Genomic DNA, 13,172 nt, shown 5'->3' with positions numbered 1-13,172 from the left:
AAGGACTGTGGAAGCACACACTTTCCAAGGCCTTCTTAATGACACTGTCTTGGCTCACAGATGGAGCATGTTCATTTAGCATTTCAGGTGACAGGCTGTCCCAGGACAAAGAGGTAACAGATTCAGTCTTACAGTGTCTTACAGCGTAGATAGAAGTTTGCCTACTTTTAATTCGCTACTCTCCACAAATCTCATGAAGCCTTGTCTCAGGGAGCCACCTTTAAGATCGAGCTTACTGATTTTGCTTTAGGTAAATTTACTTTAAAAGACTTCTTTAGATTGTATACACTAACATAGCATTGTCTGAGGTATTGAGCACTTGATGGAAACCATCATACTTCCATGAGGGGTAATTTCCTTATCGCTATATAAAGTTTTGTTAGTATTTCTTGTAAGAGTTGCTTGCCTGGAAAGTCCGGAGAAGTAAGAAGATAAATTTGTTAGCTCAACTACATCTCAACCTGTATCTAGCTTAGGGAATATGTCATACCTTTGCATGCTGGTGTTCCTCATTGAAAGACTGATTTTAATTTTGCACCCATAGACACTTAAACAACATGTAGCGTTACCTAACTCGTATTTTTTATTGTAGCTACATAAAACATGTTTGTAATATAAAAGTGATCTTACTAATATAAATATGGACTCACGATGCATAAACATGAAAATTTTGAAAATAAAAATATTGTATGTTAGTTCTATGTTACGCTCACGACACAAAGAAATCTGCCCCTTTTAAGTTTGTTTGTTTTGGCCTTCATGCAACAAAGCACTTAAGTCAAGGCTTAACTGTCTTTGAAAGATGATTTACAATGTTAAGTGAAAAATGAACTTCATAAACCCTGGCTCAAAATTAATTTTTGTACAATCCAATTGTCAGTAAAGGTTATCAGAAATTAATGTAACATTATTATTTTTTGCTATGACGAAAATTTTAGTAGAAATATTTGAAATTAGCACCATTATAATTCATAACTGAATATTTTTGCAGGAAATTCATATGCCAACAGTGGTATTGAGAAGATCTAATTTAATAAGTATTTCTTGAAAAATGCAAATTATATTATCACAAAGGAAAATTATACGTATGTATGATAATTAACTCGTAATAATTTATACATAATGCTGATGTTGGTATTTAAAAACATGCTCCAACTTGTCCTTTCCTGTTCCAAGAGATTATGTTGCTTTCGTCTACTGTGATTAAATGCCACTGTTTTCTCTGAACTATACTGCCTATCACATATTTTATAAAGACAAAATCCAATCAAGTACTGATAAAATTAGAAAATTCTGTCTTTTCAACTTCTTTGAATTAATCGTAAAAAACTGGCTTAATATAAAACTTTCAATAATTAAAATCTGGTTAGTAGATAAAGTCACTCTTGTGCTTCCCATTTTTAGACTACATTTCCGATTTTCCAGAGTCACCAGGGGATAGGCTGAGGTAAATGCCCAGATCAATCCCTTTTCAGAATACGCCCAAGTGAGCATGGGAAATCTCTCAAGAGCAGTGAAGTAATTAAAGTAGATTAACATTAACATAATACTAAAAAATGGAAGATTTCCAGTTATTATACTTTTCCTTTTTCACTTAGAAGAGGGTAATTTAAAGCATGAGCAAAAGTGTGTGTATCACTTGTTTAATGGCAGGATCTGATCAAAATATGGTTTGAGTCTGATCAGAACGTGGCTAAACTTATTTTCAGTCTCTTTTGTTAGAATTTTTGCCCATCTGGAGGGACATATGCTACAGAAATATTTGTCTAGCCATTCAACCTTCACTTTGACCAGGGTTTAAAATAAACTTGCTAACAAGTATTTAAATTCTTAAAGATCAGAAGCCAGCAGTCTAGTTGTCACAAAAATAATTTACTAGTCATTATTTATAAAAAAATCTCTCATTCATTTACTTTTTACTGTCTACACTGGCTCCATTGTAAGTCAGATTATTCGGTGGGTATTTAATACTCTCTGCAGGGAAAAAGAGAGTAAGTAATTACGCTTGTAGTAGACCACAGAAGAAAAGGTTATATTGGCCAAACAACACCAAACACATTTTCCCTTGAACAATACGGTCTTCACTTCTAATTAAAACTAATCCGACTCTGGAAGCAAATTCATACTCGCATCTATGCATATAGTAATATATATATATGCATAGAGATATATATATTCTGTAAGAGAAAAGTTTTGAATAATAGCAATTAGAAATAAAAAGGATTTTTTACATGTCTGAAATTCCAGGTAAAGTGATAGTATTTCTGAGTAGAAGACTGCACACTATTTGCAGTCTGATTAGACAATAGACCAACAGTTTCTGTTTATATGAACTATAGAGGAGGTAATAATGTATATTGCTATAAATCTTTTTGATTTACATCAAAGCATATATGGAGACAGAAAATACGGCAGAGTGCTTCCATAAAGGCAGTGTATTTCCCCACAGACTGACCAGCTCTACCTAGAGAAGTACAAATGTAGCATTCGGGGCCAAATTCTCTTCAGGTGTAACACAGGACAGTTACTTCTTTCTAGCAGACAGCTTAACAGGTCTATCTAATATTACTTTCTCTTTTCCAGGTACTAGATTTTTTTTTACCTATTTAAGAATAAATATGAAAGATTATTGGTTGTGACAAAATAGTTGTAGCATAGAGTAATTTATTTGGATTTATATGGAAAACTAACCATCATTTAAAAATTAATTTCATAGAATTATGTAAAAGTAATTTTATTTTGTTACAAGTACATTTTAAAGCAAAGATCTATACCATATAATTTAAAATATACAACCTAAGACCTGATACGTATAGGAAAACCGTAATGATTCAATTCTAACTGAACGTGTTAGGTGTCTAAAATCTAACAGGCAATCTTACACCTTTCTCTAACATACTATGACTCTGTGAATAACATTGTTTCCTTTTTAGGTACGTCCTTTAAAATCAAAACAGTTTTTCCCTTCATACATTTTTGTCAAGGCACAGTACCAATTTTCTTTTTCTTCTTAGTTCTGATAAAAATAAGGACTGTCAACAGATTTGCTCAATAAATAATCATTTCATACTCAGGAAATATATTATCTGGCCACTTGCCCTATTTCAGGTGTGATTTCCTATCTATACTCATTATATGACTGATCCTGATTTCTTCTCTGATGCTTAAACTTGAGCTTTTACCTATCTCTTAACCACAAACAAGCAACAGTGTAAATAGTTTGATTTCTTTTTTTAAGTGTTAGCAGTGTAACACATATCTTCCACTCTATGCAAGTGTACAGACAACATAACAGTAGTTCTGCAGATACAAATTGTATATCGTTTTAGTGTTTGACAAGACAGCCAGGAAGACAGGCTTTTTCTTATTGAAAACACGTTAATTTTCCTGACAATTCTTGTGGTAATAGTCACAGTTCTTATAAAATATTTATTAATTAGTTGCTAGATGGTTTGAGACAGTTAACATGAGTAGTACTACAACTTGGAACAAGATTTTTCATTCTTAAGAATAAAACTGGTATCTATTAGATGCAGCAGGTGTTTACCACAAGCAACCAAAATGAAGCATAACATGAAGTATTCACAGAAAATGTACATGTAAGCTTCAGGAAATTTTGTTGTCTATCTTACCATAAGAAGCAACTATGAAAAGGAATAAGTAATTGCAGAGGTTGTGGAGTTAGTGGCTAAATGAGGAGATTTGTAGGTAGAAAACAATCTTTAATTATTTTAACTTGGAAAAAATTAAACTTAAGCTTAGTCTTAGATGCTACCTTCCTTCTCTGAAAACCAAGTTCAAGGTCTAAAACAAGTTTTCAGATGAGCAAATAATAAACATTTTACATTCCAGAATGTGCAATTATTCATTACAAATTAAGCACACAATTAATTTACAGCTGCTTGGATCTTATTGAATCCTCTTTTCTGAAAATGTGTTTCATCCCTAATATTCACTTTTCACTTAGACAATCACCTGAGTAATTTTGTGCTATTTTTGCTCCTTGACTAGAGGAAATACACTTCTAAAAATTGTTTTAGTGACTATAAAATGGCAATTGACAAATGACAAATGATAAAAACTCTCGTTGGCACACAAAGGTCATAAGTTACACATGAATGTTTATTTACATATAGAACAAACATTCCACAGACATTTGGGCATATAAAAGACTCACAGATTTTAAATCTGGAAAGGACCTGTATTCAGGTAGGCTGACTTTTTGTACAGGCCAAGTATAGGCCAATATCCCTGCATTGATATTTTCATCCAACTAGTATATATCTTAAAAGGAAAAGAAAAGTCTGGTTTGTCTAGGAATGGAGAACCCATAAAAATGTTAGTGAGTTGTTCCACTAATTAGCTACCTCCTCTAAAAAACAAGCCCTTGGACTTACAACTTTTCTCTGCCAGGCTCAAATGCTATCCCATTTCTATTCCCAGGAAGAAACTAATAGGTTATGGTCACATACTTTAACTTTTCCTGTTAAGTTAAACATATTTAGTCCACAGATGCTCATGATAAATCATGATTTTACTCCTTTCATTCTCAGTATCAAATATAAGAATAATATAAATTTCTAAATCCTATATGAATTGGACATATAAAACAAAGGAGCATCTTCCATAACACTGTTGTGCTAAGGGCAAATATTCAGCTATTCATATATTGTGACTCCCAAATCTCACTATTTTCCAGAACAGAGTATGTCATCCTACATATCAGACCTATAAACTTGCAGAACGATGGAATGTGTGTGTGTGTGCATGTGCGTGCATGTGTGTATATACACTGGTGGAATTACTTGGCTATAGTGTTGATTGGCTGAGTTGATTATTTGCATGCTCTTGTAATCAGAGTATGTTTTCTGAACATGTTCATTCTACTTCTGATCTAACTAGTCCGTTTGCAGCAGTGTTAGATCTTGAATAGCAAAAACTGATTCCCAAAAGGTAAGTCAATCAGTCTGATTGTTCATGTCTACAGTCACCAGGTGAAGCTTAAATTTTGTTCCTCTCCTAGAATACGTTTGAGAGGGATTTGATTAGTTATTAATAAAAGCTTTTGTCCATAGAGAAATTGTGACATTCCTGCACTTCCAAATAGCAGGTGCAATCTAAAACTGATGGCTAAATATGAGTGAGGAGGAAATATATCACATGGTTTTACACCAGTGACTGACTGAAGATCTCAAGTTAGGAATAGTTTTCTTATTCAGTCAGCTGGGAGAAATAGGTTTCATCAAAGATTGATTTAGCTTATTTAAGATATGAATTGCATCATGGAGTTTCTTATTTCTCTGTATTCCCCAAATTCCACTTCAAAATTATTCTTAGCTGATGTTGACAAGTATAGCTGTACAGACAATGTAATGCTTTTCAGCTATTCAGTATATGTTATAAATTCTTTTATTTCAAGGAATATGTGGAAGCACCGATTTTTTTTTGGTAGTATTTATGGAAAAGTTGCCGTATTCATGTCTGAAATACAAGAGAACGGTTTCCATGTCCAACACTAATTCTTGGGGGCTTTAATTACCAACATTTGAACATAATCTTGCGCAGACAGATAGACTTCATTTTGGGACAATCAATTTTTTTTTTTTAATCTTGATGTTTTTATTATAAAATATTTGATCATATAGAAGTCTATATTTTAAAATGATCTGAAAATGAAAATTGGGACCTTTTCCCCTCAAAAAAAAATCAGAGAAGAATATTCATATTTAATTTTTGGAATGCAACACCTGATGTGTTGAAAATTAACTTTTTTCTCAGAAATGGAGGTTTTTCATGAATTGGTATTTTCTTATGAAAAAGTCATAAGAAATTACTGACTGCTGTGATCTGAATTGTTCTCACATTAGTAAGAAAAATCCCAGATCATGGTGTTCAATGGAATATTTTTAAGTTGTCACTGAACTGAAAACGTTTTTATTAAAAATCCCATTTGACTCTTACAAGTGTATCCTATACTATTTTTTAAAAGGCCAGGTTACCTGGGAAAAGTGGTAGCATTAGTGATGTGAATTGACATATTTGAATGAAACAGGCAAGATTCTGAGCATGCAAGCTTTTCTTCAGGCCTGAAGCAGAAACAGAAAATCTCATTTTTTTCACTAGCTGGTAGCACCCATGTTCCAAAAAATCCACACCTCTTTCAGGTTCATGAGTTTTAGTTTCCAGACGAGCTAAACATTTTAAATTTTAGGCTTGCTTTGCAAGGGTTTTTTGTAGTTCTCCTTTGAGACTCTGAACTAACAGATTAAAGAAGGGGGATTGCTTTGAAAAATGTAATGCCTCCTTGTGACTAGTCCTATAACAGTTTCCTGAATGAATATGTTCTGGTACACAGCCATTGTTTTAGTTTCATTCACCCAAGCTGCAAAAGCCTGTGGATCATGGGACAAAATGTACCACATTGTGGGGTGTGCATGTGGAGAAACTGTGGGTTTACCGATGGTAGCAATAGGTTTGAATTTGCAGTTTACGTTTTTTACACTGGCATGGTTAGTTGGTGTTTGTAGGTTTGCTTAAATTTGAATGCAACAATGTGTTCGCTTTTCAGATAATTTTTTTTTTACAATATGATCATTTTCTAGTGTACTTTGTGATTATTTGTAGAAGATTTTGCTTTCTTCTATTCTTAAATACTCATCAGTATATTATTATTACTAATATAATTACTGCAATCTTTTTAACAGAAGGATTCTAGTAACATTTTCCACTTTCATCAACATGTATTATGGAACAGAATCCTGCTAAATCTAAGAATCTTTGTCTCATAACAAATTCTGATTTTTAATTTGTTTAATTAAGGTAGATGTAAGCAGTTCTGAATAAGAATGAAAAGCTGAAATCTCTTAGAGAAAAGACATTTTTAGAAGAAAAAGAAACCCTACAGGCCTTATCAAAATTCTGCACTTCAATAAAAAATTGATTCAGAGTTTATTTCCTAAATTAAGTGCTTTCAAAACTTTAATTCCATTTTTGACAAAACTCATATATTCTTGAGGAACATTCTAATCGTGTTGATCTAGCATTGTAGATTAAAAATTCTTGCTTCCAATAACAGTCATCCTGATGTACATATGCATATAGCATCATACTGGTAGTCAGAATTCAAACTACTAGTGGCTGCATAAGACCTAGTATCAGATCTTTAACATCTGGTATTCTCTGCTAGCAATACAAGTCCAAATGAATGTTTATTTCAGTGGTTTTCCATATATTGCTACCTATCAGGCCCATTCAAAGGCCCTGATCCTCATTTAATGCACCAATCCCTTGACATCTGTGATTTCTTAAAATATTCTCTTCTATTGGTTTATTTCATTCCACATAACCCATAAACACGTCAGCAACAGAACTCTGTTTACCACAGTGAAAACATCTCCATAAATAGCAGTGGTATCTGTGCAAATATTGGAAGAACAAGGTGAGTGGATTTCAACTCTGAACATTATTACACCATTTTGCCTGCTTCCTTGTGCTGCCATCCGTTCCCTGCTGCACTATTAATAATGGTAATGACAATAAGGACTTACTGTCAGTCATTTTTATGGTCTTCATCTGTAACACAATTCATTTTAAAAATTACTTTAGAACATTTGGGAACACTACCATTTAGGTTCTGATCTTGAAAATAGTTTTATTCGTGCTTGGCTTGATTGGCTTGATTCACTTGTAATCCTATTGCAGTCACTGACACTATTCATGCAAATACAAATACTTGAGCGCTGCATTGCCTCCAGGAAAAGCATAAGTCTCTAGGAGTGATTCTCTCTTTACACCAGTTTTCTGTCTTTGTTAAATCATTTTTCTCAACAGTTTTTCATCTTTTATAATGGGGTAAAATGAGAAGAATCTAACTCCCTGGCCAGATCTTCAGAGACACAGTTCCATTGCCTTCAAAATCAATATACTACATCTGAGGATATGGTTCTATATATTTTTTCTCTCTAAGCCTAAGAGTTATTTACGTTTTCACCTCTTACTTGTGAACATGAAGTATTTCATATTGCTTGTCTTAGATGACGGGCCAACCTTTTTCGCTCCTGTTTATTCTATAACATTACGACATACATACATCAGTTTCAACTTGTTAAAAGTATTGAGAACTTTCTCCCTTTTTGCTTGCTGAGCAGAAATACTCTGTATTTTATGATAATACATCTAAAGAGGTTGGGATCCCAAAGTGATATCTGCAATTGTTCCTACTTCTAGTTCCAACTCAAGTTGCAACTCTCCCATCTTTCTTCTACCTTCACAACACATTTTCCTTTGCCAGAATAAGATTTATAATATTGCTCTGTTTTTCCACTCTTACTAATTGGTTAACACCATACTTTATAGTTCTAATAAAAACACAGCTGCTTCCATTTTACATGTTTGGACACTTTTTATAGGGGGAAGAAACTTAACTAAAGATAAATTGAAAGAAAGTGGAAATTAAGTTTAATTACCACCACCAGAACAAACCACTTAAAGAATTACAGCACTTCAGCATTTGTGACCACTGCAGACAACAGGAATTTTTCCACTGACTTTAACAGCATTTGGATTTGGTCCCTCAAACTCAATTACTGCAGAAGGAGAACGAAGGCAAGGGCAAGCTTACTCCCCTGACCAATGGTGCCTGTGGGCATTACAACACATATTAGAATATTTTTGTTATGTATGTGCTCACAGTTAGGGACACACATAAGCTTACTTCCCTTATTTGGGGACCACAAGTACCTTTAGTCAATGTTCAGAAGCACATGAAGCCATGATAAAACACCTGGAAAAATATGCCTCGAGCAGCATTTCCAGCACAGTCCATCCAAACACTACCCTGAGGGATGTAAAAGGGTAACAACAGCTTACTTTAAATAAATAGGCTTTAAACCAGCTAGCTTGGCAACTGGATAGTGATACAACTTTGGCAAATTGACAACAAGCAGAAACTGCAAAACATACTGAGAAAACTGGCTAAATACCTGGGTGGCTCTTCCACCCTGGGTTTTCTGGTCTGTCAGTGCCTATCTAAAGTGAACATACTTGCTGTTTTGCTGAACTGGGGAATGGGTTCCACAGACCACATAGGAACTGAAAAGACCATTACAAGGCTTAGATTTTGGAGTTATTTTGTCCCATTCATACCCTTTCCCCTCCAAAACTTCCCTATGATAAATAAATATAATTGGTGAAAAGGAAATATTTGTCCTCAGTTTTTAAAATTCAGGGGAAGTTGCTACAAGCAGATGGCAAGCAGCTTATACTGCTTTTTTTTCACTTCCTCCCTAGGGCAGAGGGAGCATTGTTGAAACACATTTGAGCATTTCTACTTGAAATTATGTAGGAAAACATTCTTTTTTGGGAAGACAGATGTGCCTATAGTAGAGATTATAATAGCAGCTTCAGGAAGGGATGGTGGAGAGAGGAAACACCTTTCACTTGTTGAAATGTTGCCAAGACCATTCTTTCTAAATCCGTAACTTTGTCTCTATCAGATGTCAGTCATGATGTTCTATGGAAGAACATTAAAATGCACTTTTGATTAATTGATGCACAAATTATTTCCCATTTGATCTGTAGGCATTAAACTTAATTCTAATGCACTTTCAGTGACTCTGGGATTGTTACATGAATTTGGAATTAATTTAGCCTTTATGTTTTAATTTGCTCAGCCACCTTATCTAAATAGAATATTCTAAGGTTTGGAACAGCTGAAATACTGCTAGTAATTCTTAACTCCAATTTAAATACTTCTGAAATCAATTTAGAGAGAAAGTAAGCTTCCTCTTCGATTGAAGAAACGTGTTTTCCTGTTTCTGATCTCTGGACAGTATATGTTAATGTTGCCTCATCAATTTTTTGTAACATACAGTATATTGTTCAGTAATATGCTCCTGAGAATGCAGCTGAAACATAATTGATACTCTTTTCTGCATTTTGAGAACAGTTTCCCAAGAATGTTTTGATTTAAAAATAAATGGAAGTTTGTACAGCAAGGTAAAGATGATTTACATACTGCTTTCTGCTGTAAATAGCTCATTTGGAAGTATACAAAATAGCCCATTTTAGAAGCAGAATGTTCTTGTTTTGCAATATTGCATATATACAATCTTACATTCAGGGCAGGGAAAACCTGGCTAGATATTTGTATCACTTTTAGCATGGTAAGATCTGAACACTTTATTTTCTGTCAACATGCCAAATCCTGATATCTCAATCAGATTTTACTCACTTCGTAGTGGGCCACTCCATTACCACTTGAGAAATTAGAATGCTGGATAAAATGAAGTCACTATCTATATATTTGTGGTTAATAATTACAATAATTTAAATTTGAAACCCTGATTATTTCTTACTCACTTTCTATTCAAGCAAAACCCCTGCTGAAAACAAAGATCTGTTTGACTAAGGCTTTCAAAATTTTTCCATTTTAAACACCCTTTCTTGTATTTTTTCTTCCCAAATTTTATATATTTTCTGACTTCATAACCTTATTTTATAAGTACAAGCTTAACATGTCTTTTTTCTAACTCTTAGTTTGCTTAGTTTATATTAAGTGGAAATTCTCACTGAACACTGTAGAAAATACCTTCATTCATAATATATTACAGTTCGGAACAATTGTTAGAACCGATATCTTATCCAATGGGTTAGTTTCATTCATCCTTGTAATTTGAAAAGAATTAGAGAAATCTTTTAATAACATTATACAAAAACACATTCCCATGACATCTGGGCTTATTGTTGTCTTAGTAGGTACATTCTTCATATACTTTATTATCTTATTTGCCTGAGATCTGGCAGCCATTTGCATCTTAGAGGCCTTGCAAAAATCTATAGCTACCATCCATATATCAGAACCTATTTTTCTAGAGACTGATTGTTCCACAACATGGAGGTTAATGAGTAGTACAGTGCGAAGTATAGATTACATATTTGATTATGTTTGATGATGCCAATACGTTACCTCTAGGAATCCCTACGCATTGCCATAACTTCCAGAAATAATATCTGTAATATTTGCTCGTTAACTACAGTAACTTAGGATTCTCATTACATATGCAAAGTACACATTGTCATGAAAATTCACCAAAAACATCATCTGTGCTCACCTGCTATGCTTATGCTTATTACCAAGAGTCAGACTAAGTGTTTATCATGGTCCTTATGTGCTTAGATCATCTCCTTCTATGCAAAGTACATACATAGTGTCAATTGATACCCATAAAAATTATTGTTAATAATCATAAGCATTTCAGAGAAATAAAACCTCTGCCAGGTTTATAGCCTTACTCTACTAGACACAATTCCATACAAAAAAGTAATTCATACCGAAAAAAGTTTAGATGTAGGTAATATACAAGTAAATGCTTGTGGAAATTTTAACTGGTAGCAAAATACAAATAATATCAAGTAGAAACCAGGTCCTTAAGAAGCAATCCCACATAATCCCTCATAGTCTTGCACTCTACTTCTTTCAAGTCTGTATGGGGCAAATAGTACTTTCTTCAAGTCAGATTAACTTATTTGGTTAGATATTATTCAAAACATATTCCATACATTTGAAGTATTACAGACTGTATTTAACTTAAACCAAAACAAAACAGTTTTTGCCATAGGTACAGGACCTTACTAAGAGGCAAAACTTTTTAGCCAAATTGTTTCTCCACCATCAGAATTCAGTTAATGACATATGACTATAGATCACAGAGTTATTTTCATGGTCAGCACTACATCTGTACTATGTAGGCTACCTCTATATCTCTACTACAAAGATTTGGGATCAGCCCAGTGTTTCTATATTATGTTTTATATTTCTGTCATTCAAATCCTGAGTAAAATAAGACTTAACTTCTTTTGGTCTCTAGCTTCTGAGGCAATCATTCATTTTGCTCTTAGTCATGGTATGCACCATGACGCTGAGCACAATATTGTTATTCTTTCATCAATTCACACATACACACAGAAATAGTTTATAGCACATCTTATTCATATTGACAGGATAGCACCAGCAAGGGCTGAACTTGTGACATCTGACAAAATCATCCACTTAAGTTAAAAGACTTAATTCTTTTACCCAAGACTTGAGTCTACAATACCATACAAACGATATGGTTACCGTTAGTGCTGGAGAAATACCACGCTGGGAATGGTCTTTATAGATATATTTCTATAGGAGTTTGGTGTACAAGCTAACTCATGAAAAACACAAAGACGCTATCCTACTGTCACAGAAAACAGATTTACTATTTGCAAGGAGCTATAGTCAACTGAGGAATGCTAAAGTCACCTTTAAATCAACAGCTTTAGAGAAGTGTAAATTAAAATTTTGATGTAAAAATTATTCCAATTAATCACCATGTAATAAATAAGCTATCAATCCCAAATAGTGTATTCTAGCTTTTCTCTAATGAACCATCTCTCATTGCTTACACATAGTGTTTGACCAGGAATAAAATACTGCGCTTCAGAGAAAAAAACAACCATCTTTCTGATAATGACCTAGCTCCTTAGAGAAAGAAAAAGATCCATATTTTTCAGAACATAAATACAGACTTCCTTCATCAAAGAAGTACAGAGTTCTCGCCTAGTACAAACTCCAGCTTTTCTCTGACTGGGCCCTCTTTCATGCACTGTTTGTTCACAAGGCTTTAGAAGTTCATAAACTCCAAGCTCAGAGACTCCTGAAGCTACTTCAGCCCTCTTGGACTCATTTTAAAAATCTTCAGAGGTTTTGGGGAAAGAGGATTTGCCTATGCCTGTATCAGGTATCCTAGCACAAAGGCTAACAGCTTCCTGGAAGTAATTATTCCTGCGCTGTAATAGCCTCTCTGTTCTGTAATTTGTGTACCTATTTGGGAAGGTGGTAAAAGGAAGAACAGGAAAATCCTACGAATGGAAGGACTGATTGTCACAATTCCAAATCTGAGGTCCATGCCCTAAAGAACATAGTGCAACACAGTGAAGAGTTTCTGACTAATGCAAGTCACTGGGAGATCCTCTCTGTAATCAGAATCACGGAGGAGCAGCTAAAAACTCTCAGGGACTGTATGCTGTGTGTTTGGCACTGCAAATATAAATTGCTACAATCTGGTGGATATAACACTTCCCTGACAAAAAAACTGAGAAAACTGAGCTTCCCTGCCACACTAAGATCCCTCTTAATATTAGAC

Source organism: Calonectris borealis, chromosome 2, assembly GCF_964195595.1.
Source record: "Calonectris borealis chromosome 2, bCalBor7.hap1.2, whole genome shotgun sequence".
In the NCBI taxonomy this organism is placed as follows: domain Eukaryota; kingdom Metazoa; phylum Chordata; class Aves; order Procellariiformes; family Procellariidae; genus Calonectris; species Calonectris borealis.
The sequence above is the reverse complement of the archived record's forward strand: the minus strand, read 5'-3'. Positions refer to the sequence as shown.